The sequence below is a fragment of the Vulpes lagopus genome, chromosome 21 (genome assembly GCF_018345385.1).
Source record: "Vulpes lagopus strain Blue_001 chromosome 21, ASM1834538v1, whole genome shotgun sequence".
Classification (NCBI taxonomy): Eukaryota; Metazoa; Chordata; class Mammalia; order Carnivora; family Canidae; genus Vulpes; species Vulpes lagopus.
The window spans coordinates 28,519,534-28,530,319 of record NC_054844.1 but is presented as its reverse complement, the minus strand read 5'-3'; positions in this window follow the sequence as shown (position 1 = coordinate 28,530,319).

The window sequence follows — 10,786 nt, the reverse complement described above, 5'->3', positions numbered from 1 at the left end:
ATGGTGGTTAAATTCCAAGCTGTGGCCCTGGACCAACCTGACTTCGTGTCCCAACTCTGTCACTCATTGGCTATCTGACCTTGACTAAGTTATTTAACTTCTCTTTGCTTCAGTTTCCATTTTTGTAAAGCAGAACTAAAAATAATACCTAACTTGTAAGGAATTTGGGAAAATTAAATGAGATAACACACAGAAGCACTTAAAACAGTACCCAGCATATGATAAGCATTTAACTTAGATTATTTACCCTTTTCACCATTTGTCAGAGATCGTCTTTTCTTGGTAAGCTGCAGTCATGCTGGAAACCCATTCAAGCAGTAGAAGAATAAAAGAATTTTTGATTTCTATAAACATCTATAGATAGAAGGAGTTCAGAAAAGGAGCTAATGAGTTGTCGTCCATTTCTGGTTTGACACACACACACACACACACAAAATTCCAGACTTAGTAAGAGACTTGCTTCAAAAGGATTATGGCAAGAGGGATGGGGGAAGGAATTATTGCAATAGGAGAACGCTGTGACCATAAGGTGTGCAAGCAGTTTGAGGGTCAGGTAAAAAGAGTTTTTCTGTTATAGAGAAGAGTGAACCTGGCAAAGAAGAACCCCTGGTGAAGGAGATGAAAAACTGCATGACTGGATGGTAGGTCAGAGAACGTTTCACTCCAGGCCTGTCCATTATCACCACGGGCTGAATGCAAGCCTCAAGGGTGGGCCAAAGTTCACAGACCTGGAGGTAGAGAAGCTTAAGCAAAATTTGGTTAACAGCATTTTGTTGCAATTGGTCAATGGAGACAAGCAATTCAGCTAATCATTTATGAGGCAACAAAGGGAATTTTGAGTTTGTGCCCAGGCTTTTCACAGGTAAACAAGGGGACATCAGTGAGTCTTATCTAAATCCTATGGGGAAGGGTGGCTCTTTGCAGTAAGCCCTGTTCCAGAACAGAAAGGGTTGGGGATTTCTTAATTCCCGTTACTCTTTTCCAGGAAAACAGGGCTCAGGTCAAATTCAACATGTTTCCTATTGCTCAATTGTTCTAGTTCAGATAAAATACAAAATTTGGGCTTTAGTATGATCTAAGACATTCTAGGTCCTTACACAGAGACACAGGTCTGTAAGGCAACAGGGTAGGTGAGAGGGCTCAATTATTTGTAATGCCCTTGGCAAACTGGAATCTACTCGCTTGTTGCACAGCTCATGTGGCTCTTGTGATCCACAAGATGATCGATGAGAAATAAAACTTAAAATGAGGCAACATCAGCCCAAATGTTAATATGCACTTCAGTTCAACCCATACTGAGAGAACAGCTTTCTCCCCCTGACACTTCGGCCTCGCCTCTGCCTTTAGCTCAGCATCGAAATGCTGCTCACCGGCAGGGCAGTGACTTCCCCTGCAGAGCTCCCCCTGCCTCTCCTAGGTAGCTGCCTGTTTTCCTGTGCTGCTTACTTCGCTTCCCTTGGGAATGTAAACATTGCCCTTACAAACCAGGGCTTTCTCGACCAATCTGCCCCTATAACATCTCCCCTCTCATTCTCCCCTTTTCATAGGCTTCCGTTTGCAGTGACATAGCTCGAGGGCTGATAATGCATTCTGCAGTAGAGCTGGGCCATCCTGCAATTTTCACAACTTGGCTGTTATTTTTCTGGAAGCCAGCCTGGATCGAAGTGGACCCTGAGAGATGACAGTGGATCCTCAAGCCTGCTCCCACTCCCCATGAACATCTTTATTAAAGTGTTCCTGCCAGGTTCTGAGCAGTCAAGCTCTGATTTACTTTCCCTTTCAAGAGCCAAGGGAATAAAGCTGTCAAGTGCCAGCTGATGATTTGAACTAATTCTGAGGATTTGTGGAAATGCTCAAAATCCACAGTCAGGAGCAGCAGCCGCCTGACAACTACAACTGGAACCTGGCTGAAGCATGTCTTCCTGTCTCCACTCACCCTTCCCTCTCTCCTGAAGAGACTCCTCCCTCCCCACCAGCCACTTCAGGAGCCAATGCCCTTTCCCCTTCTTAAAAACAGGACCCAAACTGCCTGTCCTGAAAGACACTGTCGACCACAGACTTCTATACTGAGCAAGAACTGTGGTGGTGTCTAACCCAACTACGTCCTTCTGTAAAATACTTGTCACCCCACATTTGGAAATCTAGCTCTATCCTCTTCCTTCACATCTTGGAAGATTCTAATTATGCATTTTCCTAGGAGCTGAAGGAAAGAAGTAGCTTTTCATCTGCTGGCTGCCTTCCTTCCCCTGGAGGCTGATTCTCCTGAGAAAGATGGATGTGTGGTGGCACCTCAAAGGAGAAGTGACTAAACGTTTAGAAATATCCTTGCATCCAGAGCACTGAAACAAAGCCGAGGCAGTGTGAACCGCAGGTGTCTGAGACAACCCTCAGACTCTGATTATATGGGGCGGGGGAGGCCAGTATTTAGTCAAACACCATAGCATGGTAGGAGAATTCCTGCATGGGAACAGGAGACAGCCAGATGTGGTGTTTGGCAGCTGCATTCAGGACACTGTCCTCCTACTTCCCCTCCCCGGATCTCAGGGTCTAACCTCTAGAAGAGGCTGACTCAGAGCCAGGATGGAACGCGGGCCCGGCCTCAGCCCATCCCTGCATCCTCATCCTTTCCCCAAACACACCCCCACCCCCACCCCAGGCCACGTGACTGGTTCAGAGGCTGACTCACCACCAAGATGGACCGCGTGGCCCAGCCTCAGCCCATCGGTGCATCCTCACCCTTCCCACCCCACCCCTGCCCCGGCCACAGGAGTGGTTCAGAAATGGGTGCATGATGGGGGAGGTTACAGTCCTTGAATGCCAGGGCTTGTGCCTGGCCCCGTGAAAGAATTTCTCTCTTTCATTGAACTGGAACTCAAGAGGCCACAGGGCTGGAGCTACTGCCTCAACTAACTATGCAGAGCCTGAGAAAAGAACCAGCGCTCAACCAAGAGTCAGCCCAAGAAACGAGAAATCTGTTCCTCCTTTGTCTTGTTTGGCCCTGGGTCGGGCTTCACCTGAAACCAATCCTCGATTCCATGTGCCAGTAAATTCCCCTTAGCCTTAATCTGATTCGACTTAGTGTCTACCACTTAGATACCTGAGTATCTGAGCAAATCAATATGCTTAACACATAGGAGGTGCTCCAGAAGGTTTTGGAATGAATTGATAAGTCAAGTGTATGTTTATCTTTGATGTACCTTAGAGGTATCCATACACACTTCAGCCCTTCTCCGTTCCTTTCTTGAAGGAATTTCAAATTGCTTTGTATGTTTCAATTCAAAGTAGGCGAGCAGCAGATATTATTTTTGTTTGAGGATAAGCAGAACCTAAAATGGGGGGTGGGGGTGAGGTGAATGGGGCAAGAAGGAAGGACATATACCAGAGATGGTGAGGGTAAGAAAATCAGAGGTCTCCAAAGTGAGCACTTACCTTCTCAGAATAGAAGCAAAATTAAGAGTTGGATGCTCTGGAGGATCCCTGGATGGCTTGGTGGTTTAGCGCCCGCCTTTGGCTCAGGGCATGATCCTGGAGTCCTCAGATCGAGTCCCATATTGGGCTCCCTGCATGGAGCCTGCTTCTCTCTCTGCCTGTGTGTGTGTGTGTGTGTGTGTGTGTGTGTGTGTGTGTGTGTGTCTCATGGATAAATGAATAAAATCTTTTTTTTTTAAAAAAAAGGAGTTGGATGCTCTTTAAATGAAGTAATTCAGAAACAGCACAGACAATACAATCCTTCTTAGGCTTGCATCTTGAGAAGTGTAGACTTTTTAAGGCACTGCAAATTGTACAAACTGGTTCAGTTCTGTTAGAAATGCTTTTGCCAGCATTTGGGATTTTTTTTTCTTTTAATCTTTTGACCCACGTCAGGGAGAAAGAATTTCCTCTGCCCTTCAAGATCCTTCTAGCTGGACTGAGATTTAAATTGACATGAGACAGATTAATGGGAAAAAATCAAATTTAATTTCATGTGTAGGAGGAATCCACACAGAAGACAGGCAAAATGAGGTATGCGTGTCATTCTGAACTAAGGAGAAGTGGGTAGCGGTCTGGGACTTCAAAAGGAAGGACTACAATTCACAGGAAGATGAAACAAAGTGAGTGTTTGATGAACAAATGTTTGGTGGGCCCCTCAGACACAATGGGATGTAGGGGACTTTGGTCAGGCCCTCCTTGCTAGGTTCCTCCCTGTCTACCATACCTAGTTCCTCTTCAAATGTAGTTATCCATGGTGATAGCTCTCTTCCTAGAACAGATTGCCTATCTTTTTAGGCAGCTGGGGGGCGGGGGGGGGGGGGAGGTAAAGAGCTTTTCCAGAATCTGCTGGGTTTGATTGCTTTGTAACTCAATCACACCAGAGTGGTCCGTCTTAGGACAGTCTGCCCTTGGCCCCTACACTCATGTTTCAAATACCTATGACCAGGTAACTATCGCAAAACTTAGTGGCTTAATATAACCATTTATTTTTCATGCAGTTCTGTAGGAAGGGCTCTGCTGGGCAGTTCGCCTGGCTTCATGTGGGGTTGCGAGGTCTAAATGATACATTTCCAACGTGGCGTCTTTGTTCATATGTCTTGTGTCTCACTGCTTTTGTGCTATTCCTACTGTCCATGTGGCATCTCAGACCCCGGGGCTTCTTCATGTGGCTTAGGTCTTGCACATCATGTAATCTCAGGATAGTTATGCTTTCTAGAAGCAGGAAATAGGTGTTATCAGGCCCATTAAGGGCTACACGCGAAACGGGCATAGTGTCACCTTGCCACATTATAAGTCAAAACAGTCACAGAACTCCCCATGTTCAAAGGGGAGTGTCACGGTCACATTGCAGAAGAGCAATGGGATGGGAAGATATTGTTGTGGCCATCTTTAGAACATAGAGTCTGCCACAATTCATAATCTTAGGAATTCATCACATGGAAATTATGCCAAACAAGGTATAAAAACAGAGATGTTCATTACAACTTTTATAGCAAAAAAAAAAAAAAAAAGTGGAAACAACCTACATGTCTACTAATAGACAAATGACTAGTTATTACATAACAACTAATAGGAATATGAAGCCATAATAATTAAGATTATGAAATAACATGAACAAATATTGCTATAAGAGGAGAAAAAGTAAAATTGAAAAGCACGTGCACTGTGACACTAATTATATAAAAGCCTGTGTGCAACTGGGCTAATTCTGGAAGAAAATATGTAGGAATGAATTGTATTGAAGTGGTAAGATTATACATGCCTTCCATTTTCCCCTTTATTGTTATAGCTTCACGAAAAGTGAAATTAGAAGAAACGAGAATAGAAGTCTTAATTGTCCATGCTCAACATTTGGCAGGTATTGAAGAGGTGCAGAGAAGACAAAGAGAACCCACAGTCTCCCTATAATTCATTCAGATTTGGACAAACTGCCAGGCCAGTGGATCCACACCTCTTCTTGTTTATAATTAACCTTCTGCCTTGACTCCTCATCTTTGGAATGCTGATTGTCATGGAAGCAGTAATTATTATATTAGTCTTGCTGTGTTCCTGAAGCTGTTCATGAGGTAAGGCTGAAAACACTCTAGGGGCACCTGGGTACCCTTGTCAGTTGAGCATCCTACTCTTGGTTTTGACTCAGGTCTTCTCTCAAGACCCTGAGATCAAGCCTCACATCCAACTCTGTGCTCAGTGGAGGGGATGTCTGCTTGAGATCGTCCTTCTCCCTCTCCCCTCCCCCCACTCTATTTCAAATAAATAATCTTTTTTTTTAAAAAAAAGGCTGAAAACACTTTGAAAAGCTACTATGACATATAAACATAAGATGATAGTTTCATTTTTTTTTATAAGGAATCCATTTTACCCAGGCTTTCTAAAATCGCCAGTGGTCATATGGCCTGCAAATTTACCCTTGAATGCTCCATTGAAAGCTACTTTAACTTTAGTCTCCCTTTTTACAGCTTTTGCTTGCCTAGGATTCCATGTTTTATAGAGGAAGAGACTGTGGAGTCTGGAATAGTCTATGCTCATGAAGCTGCAAGTGAACTTCCTGGAGTGGCCCTGAATTAACTTCGGTGTCAGAGACCATGGACCAGCCCTCTTGGGACTATGACACTCATAGCTGTGTGTGACCTCCAACCCTCCACAATCAAACCCAACCTTTGAACAAGCATTGCTTTTTAATATTACTTTAACTTGCTAGTCATTATTGTGTCTTTTTCTGAAGGCTTTTAAAAGGGGTTATTAAGGAAGGTGGAAGAAAATGCAATAAAGGTCAAAGTCTTAAAGTCAGGTTAAGTAGTTGCAAAAATGAATTAAAAAAAAAAACCTATCTGACTAGTTGGCATGACCACTAGTTGTGTTTATATAGTTAATGATTGGAGAAAACTTGGAGGAGAGAAGGGTTTAGATTACATCCTGGTAAATTATTTTGATTTAGTTCAATTGCCTTTTGGCAAGTTAAAAAAAAAAGGGGTGGTTATCTACTGTTTGATAAATGTAACTACTGATGTTGTTAGAATTAACATTTCAGTATTTTTTTTCTTGAAATTTGTGTTTCATTTAAAAAATGCTTACGTACCAGTTACTGTATGGCATTATCCTGTACTTTACAGATACTAACCAACTTAATTCTCAAAACCCGTTATGTAGTTATCATTCTTGCTCTTCTCATTTTACAGATGAGGAGACTGAAGTATGAACAGGTTAAGCAGCTTGTTCAAGATCACCAGCTTAGTGGGGATCCCTGGGTGGCTCAGTGGTTTAGAGCCTGGTTTAGAGCTCAGTGGCCCAGAGCGTGATTCTGGAGTCCCGGGATCGAGTCCTGCATCAGGCTCCCTGTATGGAGCCTGCTTCTCCCTCTGCCTGTGTCTCTGCCTCTTGCTCTCTCTGTGTCTTAAATAAATAAAATTAAAAAAAAAAAAAAAAGATCAACAGCTAGTAAGCTGTCTCGCCAGGACTCAAACTCAGGCTGTCAGGCTCCAGAGTCCTGTACTAACTACTGTGCTATGCTGCCTGGATAAGAATTCCATTAGAATCCCATTTTAAAAATACAGCTACAGAGTCTATAATAAAACGTGTCCATCTCCAGGTGTATGTTTTCTGATCAAGTTGCAGCAAAGACTGACTTTATTATTTATTTATTTATTTATTTATTTATTTATTTATTTATTTATTTAACAGAGCACACAAGCAGGGGGGGTGGGACCTGAGAGATAGGGAGAAGCAGGCTCCCCGCTGAGCAGAGATTCCCATGACCTGAGCAGCAGGCAAACACTTAACTGAGCCACCCAGGAGCCCCTGCAGCAATGACTCCTATATTCAAAATAATTAATAAGCTTTTTCTTTCTTTTTTTTTTTTTTTAAAGATTTTATTTATTTATACATGAGAGACACAGAAAAGAGGCAGAGACACAGGCAGATTCCCTCGATGCGGGAATCAATCCCGGGCCTCCAGGATCACGCCCTAGGCAGAAGGCAGGCACTAAACCGCTGAGCCACCCAGGGATCCCAAGCTTTTTCTTTATTCTGATTCATACACCTCTGCATTAGAAAAGATGCTCTAATTTGCAAGACAGCCAACTCTCTAAGGAATCTCCTCCTCCAGCTATCAGATAGTTGTAATAACAATAAGCAAAATACACTGAGCCTTTGCATGGCGCGCTTGCCAATTTCACTGGTCGCCCCCCACCCCCACCACCATCCCCATGATACACACCCGGTGTTCATGTCCCTGAATAGTCCCTTGAATCTGGGCTGGCCTTTTTTTTTTTTTTTTTTTAAATTTTTATTTACTTATGATAGAGAGAGAGAGAGAGAGAGAGAGAGAGAGAGAGAGGAAGAGACACAGGCAGAGGGAGAAGCAGGCTCCATGCACCGGGAGACCGACGTGGGATTCGATCCCGGGTCTCCAGGATCGCGCCCTGGGCCAAAGGCAGGCGCCAAACCAGTGCGCCACCCAGGGATCCCTGGGCTGGCCTTTTTGACTCTATTAACAACACACTATGGCAGAAGTGATGCTGTGCTAGTTCCTAAGTCTTGAAAGGACAGTAGCTTCCACCATTTCCCTCTTGGGAACCCTGAACTGCTATGTAAGAAATCCGACTACTTTGCTGTGGAGATCCTAAGCAGAGGCCATGTGGTGAGGGAAGGGAAGTCCAGCTGTGCCCAGCCTCAGCTGTCCCTGGCAACTACACAAGTAACTACTGGCAAGACCAACAGAAAAATCACCCAGCTGAGCCTAGCCTAAATAAACCACTACGTTTTGGGATAGTTTGTAATGCAGTGATAAATAACTGGAACACCCACCTTTGGCTTTTATTGCACTCATGCCAAAATATTTATTGAATCTCTAGGAACTAGATATAATGATGGAAATTAACAATTAAACATAGGTAAACAATATAAGTACTCTAAATAAAATGTAGTTAGATACAGTGATTAGAGTGATTGGTGGGAGTGGTTATTTTAGACGGGGAGGCCAAGGAAGGCTCTTCTCAGGACATTACTTTCAAGCACAGATCTGAATGTAAATTAGAAGGACCAATCACAACAAAGATTAGTGGGAAGCAAGCTCCAGATGAAGGGGATGAATTAAAAGGCACTGAGGTGTGAGGAGGGGCTTGGCATGTTTGAAAAGCAGAAGTCCCTGGGCTAGCCCACAGCAAGTTAGGAGGTAAGTCAAAGAGGTAAGGAGGGACTAGATCATGTTTGAACCCTGGTAGAGTTTGGATTTTATTCTACCTGTGATGGAAGACCATCAGAGTGTTTTATATAGTAGAGGGATGTGTTCTAATGTGAGTTCCTAGAAAGATGGCAATGGCAGTTGTGTGGGAAAAAAAACTTCAAGGGCACCAGGGTGGGATCAGGGAAATTAGTTAGGCAAGTCTTGGAATAGTCCAGACAGTAAGTGAGAGTGGCTCACACTAGGGACGTGGTTCTCAAAATGTGCTCTCACCATTCTGGTAGTTCCTCAAAAGTTAAGTTTAGAGTTGCTATATGACCTAGCAGCTCTGTTCCCAGGTATGTACCCAAGAGAACTGAAAACCTGCCCACAAAAACAATTGTACACTACTGTTCATAGCAACATTACCAGTAATAGCCAAAAAGGAGAAGCAAACCAAATGTCCATCAACTGATGAGTAATTAAAATGTGATATATTCATAGAAGGGAGTATTATTCAGCCTCAAAAAAAAATGAAGTATGATACATGCTACAACATGAATGAACTTTGAAAACATGCTAAGTAAAAGAGGCCAAAAAGAAAATATCACATATTGTATGGATTCAACTTTTTTTTTTAATTTTTATTTATTTATGATAGTCACACACAGAGAGAGAGAGAGAGGCAGAGACACAGGCAGAGGGAGAAGCAGGCTCCATGCACCGGGAGCCCGACGTGGGATTCGATCCCGGGTCTCCAGGATCCCGCCCTGGGCCAAAGGCAGGCGCCAAACCGCTGCACCACCCAGGGATCCCTGGATTCAACTTTTATGAAGTATCTAGAATTAGCAAATTCATAGAAAAAGAAAAAAGATAAGTGGTTATCACCGGTGATACCAGGTGATGGTATGAGGGGGAGTGGGTAATGCTTGCTAATGGAATGATGAAAATGTTCTGGAATTAGATAAGTGATTGTTGCATATCTTTGTTAATATCTTGAAAACTATTAAACTGTATAATTTATGAGGGTGAAGTTTATGGTATGTAACTTTAATGTTAAAAAGAACATTAAAAAGTGTGGCCTGAGGACCCCTAGGAATCCCTAAGACATACTAGTGGATCTGCAAGGTCAAAACTATTTTCATAATACTAAGACATTATTTGCCTTTCCTATTCTCATTCTTTCATGAATATAGTTTTCCAGAGGTTACATGACATGTGATACATTCAAGCAGAAGTTATTGAATGCAGAAGTAGATATGAAAAGCCACACTTTGGGCAGCCCGGGTGGCTCAGCGGTTGAGCATCTGCCTTCGGCTCAGGTTTGATCCCGGGTCTCCAGGACGGCGCCCTGGGCCAAAGGCAGGCGCCAAACTGCTGCGCCACCCAGGGATCCCCTGGACTTAATATTTTTTAATGAATAAATGTTTTACATTTGTTGCAGCCCTCAGTTCTAATAATGATGACAGATATTAACATAACTACATAAACAAAGAAAGGTCTTTGGAGTCCACAATAGTTTCCAAGAGAGGAAAGGGATTCTGAGACAGAAAAGTTTGAGGATTACTAAAACTAAGATAATAGCAATATAGGTGGTACAGAGTGGTTGGATTTAAGAAATATTTGAAGTTAGACCCCATTGCTGAGAGGATTTTTTTTTAAATTGAAATATACTTGGCACACAGTGTTACATTACCTTCAGGACTGACAGTTGATTTTAAGTAATTTAGTGTGGTTGGGGTCAGGGGACAGGAGGGTATTAAACAAGACTGGTCATATGTTGGTAAATGTTGAATTCAGGTAATAGAAACATGAGGACTCATTCTATTCTTTCTACTTTGTGTATGTTTGGAAATTTCCATAACAAAAAGTTTAAGAAAAGAGTTCAATATTTATCCAATGTTTGGAGACTGTGGCTGCTGTTTAAAAAAGAACACACAAGATCCAAGACTGTAAATTGTTCTATATTTTATTCACTTTAGGTTTTTTTTTTTTCTTGAGAGGATTTTGAGCAATTGTACATTTCAAGATGAGTATAAAAAGTAGTGTGTATTTATCCATAACCTCCTTTATAGTAGCTTCTGGGTACCTCCTATATGCTTCCAATAATAGCAATGAGAGTAAATAACTCCCCCTAATTTGGTCTTAACATTT